Here is a 7285-nt window from a genome sequence, read left to right as displayed (position 1 = left end):
TATTGTTAAATTTCGGCACCTGGTTTTGATTTGGAAACTGAATGAATATATTTCCCAGGAGCATCATTGATTGTTGAAGCCAAAAAATCAATTGGGCTTCCTTTGCTTCCTGCTAATGTGGTGTCAGAAAAAGGAAATAAGGCCGAGAAAAGACAACGCCATGTTTTCCTTGTAAATAAACCATCGGGCTTCTTACATAAAACTTTGGATTAAGGGTCCACAACAATAAGACATTTGGACCACCGTTATTCATCTTGAAACTGTGGCGAAAGGTCTCAATAATGATAACGAGTGGCACCATTGGCTCTAAGACAATACTGCTGTAACCCTATGTGAAACCTTTACTCGCTCAGACATTCCACTTGCAGACTGTCTCTTCTTTGCTAGTTGTGATGACAATGTGCCAGTAAAACGTAAATCTGGACCTAAATGTTATAGGCCCTGGCTCATTCCAATGTATCTTCATAGTGTTTTCACTTTCTATGGATAGTCTATCTCAATCTTCCTTGATTCCTTTTCTCTTACCTGGATAATACCACCATTGTCGAGGTGCGATTTCCTCTCTTAAATCTTTCTATCGCCTCGTTTTGGTAAGAAATTTGTACATTTTAAGGGTATCCTGCTTTCCTCTTGTCATACAAATACTCTGGTAACAAATAGCTATTAGTGCACCTAAGATGGCCTGTGCACCGCTCTTTCTTTTGAAAGGACTTTTTTGACACTCGTTCTGCCATTAGTACATCCAAAATGGTGCACAAATCGTGACATAGTACTCCGAGTGGGAAACCCAACGTGCAAGCTTACTTACTATTTCTGTCCACCTAGAGCACTGAAGATCATGTTTTCTAGTAAACAGCTCTTCGAGGTCTCGGACATTACATAACTGCATAAATATATGCCATACTGAATTCTAACATGTCCTTGACTCTCAGAGCCAGAGAAACTATACTATAATGCATTACCAACAAATCTTACCACGGGTAAGTATGAATAACTTATGCCATAGACGGACTAGTTATTGTCATAAAGGTGGTCTGAATTATATGCTCACTCATCAAACAACACAATTTAATGACCACCTGAGATCTCTATAAACATATTAAAAGATGGCGACCAATCCCATAGGACATGCTCACCAAATTAAGCCCACGCCATTGCCTATTTAAAGATGGTGTCCAAGACAAATGCCGCTAGATCGCCCCGACGTTTAAAATGCGGGATTAACCCAAAATTTCTGTTCATTCTCTTAATAGAAGTAAGTTAATGTGTGTCCGCCTTACAAACCCATATGGCATAAGACTTTTCCTTAGATAATTAGTTGCATTTTTATCCGGTCACGGTCTAGACTTTTGTAGTTTCTGTTTACGTTTCGGACTCGCTCTAGTTCAGTGCCCTATATTTGTCCTAAATATGTAACGCTGAGCCCAACTAATCAACCTCCCATAGGCAACTCGCCCATATCATTCCTTGGTCACTACCAGCGAAATCCATGCTAGTCAACAAGGAAAGTTTCGATTAAGCTGGCTTTTATCAACTATGAGTTTCAACTCCCTGAAGTCAACTGCATCCTGTCTCTCTGACACAGATGTCTTCCTTGGAAGGACTGTTCCTTTTGTTTTATTCTTTGTTAAATAATGATTATTTAAATATTACATAGTTTCACAGACACAATCGCACATAGCTGTAAGCCTTATTACTCTCGAAGTCAAGAGTGCCATTAAAATGATCTTGCTTTCTAGCAGTGATACAACACTCAACTTAGAATAAACTGACAATAGAGGATCCCCCAAGCCCTTTCTAAATACTCTGTTTGTTGCAGTGTTTGCCTTCATGACCTAATTTCAGTTATCGCACCGAAGCACTAGATGCTCTGCAATTTGTTCTTACTTGATGCTAAAATTATCCCGTACTGTTACAAGATGCTTAGGTGTGTTGAGGTACTCACGATGCAGGGACCCCACTCCTTTGATTCGGGCACTGCTTTTGGGCTCTGCACAAGTCAATCCGGTCTCTAGGCACAAATCTTCATTTCAAGCTCACCTTATGCTTTCAGTTGGGATCCAGCAACAATGTGGGCTCTTATGAGGGCACTGCTCTCCAGATGTCACAGGTAGATGGTATGGGTCCCTCACTGGAAGTTTTTGATGTCCCTTAGACATCCATAAGAGAACAGGGGCACGGCAACAAGCCCTTGCGGAGCACACTTTATGGTTCCACACAGCACCAGGTAGTCAGCCTAGGCCAGTCACTATTCAGAAAGGACACATGGTCCATTTGAAAGGCTGTACTCCTCCTTGTGCACAACATATTCCTCTGGCATTGTGCACCATGCAGTTCCAGGTTCCCAGGTGTCCTGCATCTCCACAAGGTACCTCTCTCCAAATGTAGTATGGCACCAGCAGTTATATTGTGGTGTGCCTTTGAAGTTGGGGGTGGTTCAGAGGGTTTCCCTTTGAACCACAGGTGTCTCCCCTACATTTCAGTCTTGTCTGCCATGAGGCATTGAATGCAGACCCTTGACCTCAATCCTTAATGTTGTTATTACATCGGGCTAGTATCTCATCGCTTGGAAAACTGCGGTGGTTAAACCTCTTTTAGAGAAGCCCTCTTTGGATCCAGCGGAGCTAAAGAACTACCAGCCCATTTCCCTGTTGCCTGTCCCAGCAAACATTCTGGAGCAACATTTGAACTTTCATCTCAGCTCCTATTTGAAGGATCACCAGCTGCTTGATGGCTCGCAGCATTGGTTCAGAAGTGAGCATAGTACGGAGACTGCGTTAACCTTTGTACTCAATAACATCCGAAGTCAGGTTGACACCGGTCACACTACTTTGCTGATCCTTCTGGACCTTACGGCAGCCTTCAATACTATTTCTCCCTTAAGATTGGCTGGGAGGCTCAGGGAAATAGGGATTGAGGGCTCCGCCCTTAATTTGCTTACCTCATTTCTTATGGATCGGTCGCAAAGAGTTAAGATGGGCTAATTCTTCTGTTTTGCGGAGTCCCTCAGGGATCCTCATTGAATCCTAACCATTTTAATATTTATGTAGCCCGCTTGCTAGGGTTTTAAGATATTTTGGGCTACAAGTGCTATCTTACGCTGATGACACTCAAATCATGATTACGATTACTGACTGTAGAAAAGTTTACAATGAAGCTAAACATAAGGCTAAAACTAATTGGGATGAGGACCGGTGGGTAAGTCTGACTGAAGTTTGTGGCTATCGAAACATGCAACAGTTTTGGCACTTACTAAAATGGGGGAAATGCCAGGAAGATCATCCTAGCCCAGCACATGTTGGTCAACAACAGTGGTTAAGCTTTTTTGAGGAACAATTCAGGAGTAACAATGTTGTTTTGGTTGACCTCCCATGCTCCGTCCCTGAGGAATCACTCACGTTTTCTATTTCTGAGGTTAGAAATATTATGACATCAATCCCGAGAGGTAAAGCACCTGGCCCCGATTGTAGTATTCCTGTTGATGTATTTCTGCAGGATCAGGATCTCTGGGCCTCGTACATCTGCCATTTGGCAAATGCTCTTGCGTCGGGTGCAAAGGTCCCAGACTCCTGGTACGGGGCAGAAATTCTACCAATTTATAAGAAAGGCGATTGCTCGGTTCCCTAAAACTACCGACCGATCAGCCTCATTGATGCGGTGCATAAAATAATAGCCCGCCTCGTATTAGGTAGGATTCAGGAATGGATTCAGGATTTTGATATTCTCACACCTCTGCAGGCAGGCTTCCGTCCGGTCCCATGTGAGCACTCTCGATCAAGCATTCCGCTTTGTGCTCCTATATTGGAAGACAGTTGTCTTTGGGAAGGGCAAGCTGTACGCAGCCTTTGTGGACCTAAGGTCCGCATTCGACCTCGTTCCTAGGTCCAAGCTGTGGGAATGCCTATTGAAGCTGGGTATGCCCGCTGTTCTGGTGCGACTTTTAGCGAATTTACATGCCCACACTTTTGCACAAGTACGTTGGGGTAAGCCTGGGGAGGTTACGGATAGATTCCCAGTTTCTAAAGATGTTAGACAAGGGTGTGTTTTGGCCCCTACTTTGTTTTCCCTATTTATTAATGGGGTCACCAATTATTTTGTGAACCACCCCACGGATGCTCCCACACTGGCGGGGATGAAAGTACCTCTGCTCATGTTCGCGGACGACACCCTGTTAATATCTAAGACGAGGCAGGGTCTCCAGCAGGCCCTGTCAAGATTTGAGTTGTTTTGCCGCGAGCATGAGCTGGAGGTTAACATTCCCAAAACAAAGTTTATAGTGCTGAGAGGAACATCTCCAGCTGCTGCCAGGGTTACAATGGGTGGCACCACCCTTGAGCAGACTACCCTATTTACATACTTAGGTGTCACTTTTAGTGAAAACCTTAGTTGGAAACCGCAAGTCGAGCTCTTGGCACTAAAACATGCGCAAATTGGAGGAGCTCTCCTCAAAGAACATAAAAGCTCCTATACTCTGCCAATTTCCCCGCTCATGAAAATTTACGGCACAAAAATGTTGCCCTCTGTTCTGTATGGAGCAGAGCTCTGGGGCTTCAGTAACCTGGATCCCCTAAAGGTGGCTCAAAATAAATTTCTTAGGGCGGCGATTGGACTACCGAAATCATCTCCGCGCATCCCGCTTTTGTATGACCTAGGGTGCCAACCAGTGGAAGACCTAGCGAGATTCAGACCTCTAGCATTTTGGCGGCGCTTGTGGACTACACCTGAGCTGCTGCTCTACGCCAAAGCATGCCTAGAGGTAAGGAATTTTCTGGGCTCTGATAAATTAGGATGGTTCAAAGGGGTAAGATCCACTCTGTGCGCCATGGGACTTGGTGAATTATGGCACAACCCTGACTCGGCCACCTTTCCACCCAAAAAGGAGCTGAGAAATTTATACTGGGAATGGGTTGTGGGTAAAAGACACTCGGAAATGACAGGAAGTTCTTTAACAACGACATTTGTTCTTTTGAAGGATGTCTCTTCCTTTGAAAAGTACTGGGATGTCATCACCAAGCCCCTGGATCGCAAACTTTTCCATTAACTGAGAGTTGGCTCGTTACCACTGAGGTGCCTAACTACATCATGGGGTAAGGGAGGGCCAGAGCACTGCCCACTGTGTATTAATTTACAACAAGGGGTGGTGATGGACAGAGTCTCTGAATTAAGCAGAGTACTCTCACCCAGTCAAGAGATCAGGGCTAGATCCAACACCATTTTTTAGCTCATTGCACCATCCCAGTTTCAGAACCTGGCTGTATGCAAATTAGTCTGTCCCTGGCCCAGTGCATCATGGGAACAGGGCAGACCAGACTACAAAAGCCAATTCTTACACTGGGAAGGAAACAAGCTTCCGGGGACCGGTTTCTGCCATTTCAGGCGTCTTCGGCCCGGCTTGCTTGAATCCTGATGGTGCAATGAGCAAGGGACTCACATCTGAGTATACCCTTCCACGCTTAGGGTGGACAAAATAATTTACAACAAGGGGTGGTGATGGACAGAGTCTCTGAATTAAGCAGAGTACTCTCACCCAGTCAAGAGATCAGGGCTAGATCCAACACCATTTTTTAGCTCATTGCACCATCCCAGTTTCAGAACCTGGCTGTATGCAAATTAGTCTGTCCCTGGCCCAGTGCATCATGGGAACAGGGAAGACCAGACTACAAAAGCCAATTCTTACACTGGGAAGGAAACAAGCTTCCGGGGACCGGTTTCTGCCATTTCAGGCGTCTTCGGCCCGGCTTGCTTGAATCCTGATGGTGCAATGAGCAAGGGACTCACATCTGAGTATACCCTTCCACGCTTAGGGTGGACAAAATAATTTACAACAAGGGGTGGTGATGGACAGAGTCTCTGAATTAAGCAGAGTACTCTCACCCAGTCAAGAGATCAGGGCTAGATCCAACACCATTTTTTAGCTCATTGCACCATCCCAGTTTCAGAACCTGGCTGTATGCAAATTAGTCTGTCCCTGGCCCAGTGCATCATGGGAACAGGGCAGACCAGACTACAAAAGCCAATTCTTACACTGGGAAGGAAACAAGCTTCCGGGGACCGGTTTCTGCCATTTCAGGCGTCTTCGGCCCGGCTTGCTTGAATCCTGATGGTGCAATGAGCAAGGGACTCACATCTGAGTATACCCTTCCACGCTTAGGGTGGACAAAATAATTTACAACAAGGGGTGGTGATGGACAGAGTCTCTGAATTAAGCAGAGTACTCTCACCCAGTCAAGAGATCAGGGCTAGATCCAACACCATTTTTTAGCTCATTGCACCATCCCAGTTTCAGAACCTGGCTGTATGCAAATTAGTCTGTCCCTGGCCCAGTGCATCATGGGAACAGGGCAGACCAGACTACAAAAGCCAATTCTTACACTGGGAAGGAAACAAGCTTCCGGGGACCGGTTTCTGCCATTTCAGGCGTCTTCGGCCCGGCTTGCTTGAATCCTGATGGTGCAATGAGCAAGGGACTCACATCTGAGTATACCCTTCCACGCTTAGGGTGGACAAAATAATTTACAACAAGGGGTGGTGATGGACAGAGTCTCTGAATTAAGCAGAGTACTCTCACCCAGTCAAGAGATCAGGGCTAGATCCAACACCATTTTTTAGCTCATTGCACCATCCCAGTTTCAGAACCTGGCTGTATGCAAATTAGTCTGTCCCTGGCCCAGTGCATCATGGGAACAGGGCAGACCAGACTACAAAAGCCAATTCTTACACTGGGAAGGAAACAAGCTTCCGGGGACCGGTTTCTGCCATTTCAGGCGTCTTCGGCCCGGCTTGCTTGAATCCTGATGGTGCAATGAGCAAGGGACTGTGTATTAGGCAGGGCGAACGTGTGTGTCATTTTCTTTTTGTTTGCCCCCTGTATGCTGCCCCTAGGAAGAAGTGGCTTTGTCCACTATGTAGAAGCCTGGGCACTCGTTCAGCATCCATAGCCTGTAGAATCCTAAAATCTGATCTATCGCCCTTGATAGTAATAGGGGTTGCAAAATACCTAGGTTGGGCTTGGACTCTACGCTTGAGGTTGATTAACTCGCACTAAGTTCCCAGTTAATTAAGCAATAAGGTCCCAACTAGACTGCGTCATTTTTTATTAACTGTCTTTTTACTATCATTTTTAATTTTTAATTCTGCAAATGAAGTCGTGTATAAATGATTTAATTCTGTCTTAGTTCATGTTTTAACTTCACATTAAGTTATTTTTTTAAACAAATTGCCGTGCACTTTAGAAATGAAGATATAATGTTGGATGTGTAACATGTGTAACATGTCTTTTAAGATG

This window comes from Lissotriton helveticus, chromosome 5_1 (genome assembly GCF_964261635.1).
Source record: "Lissotriton helveticus chromosome 5_1, aLisHel1.1, whole genome shotgun sequence".
In the NCBI taxonomy this organism is placed as follows: domain Eukaryota; kingdom Metazoa; phylum Chordata; class Amphibia; order Caudata; family Salamandridae; genus Lissotriton; species Lissotriton helveticus.
Note: the sequence above shows the minus strand (reverse complement) of the source record.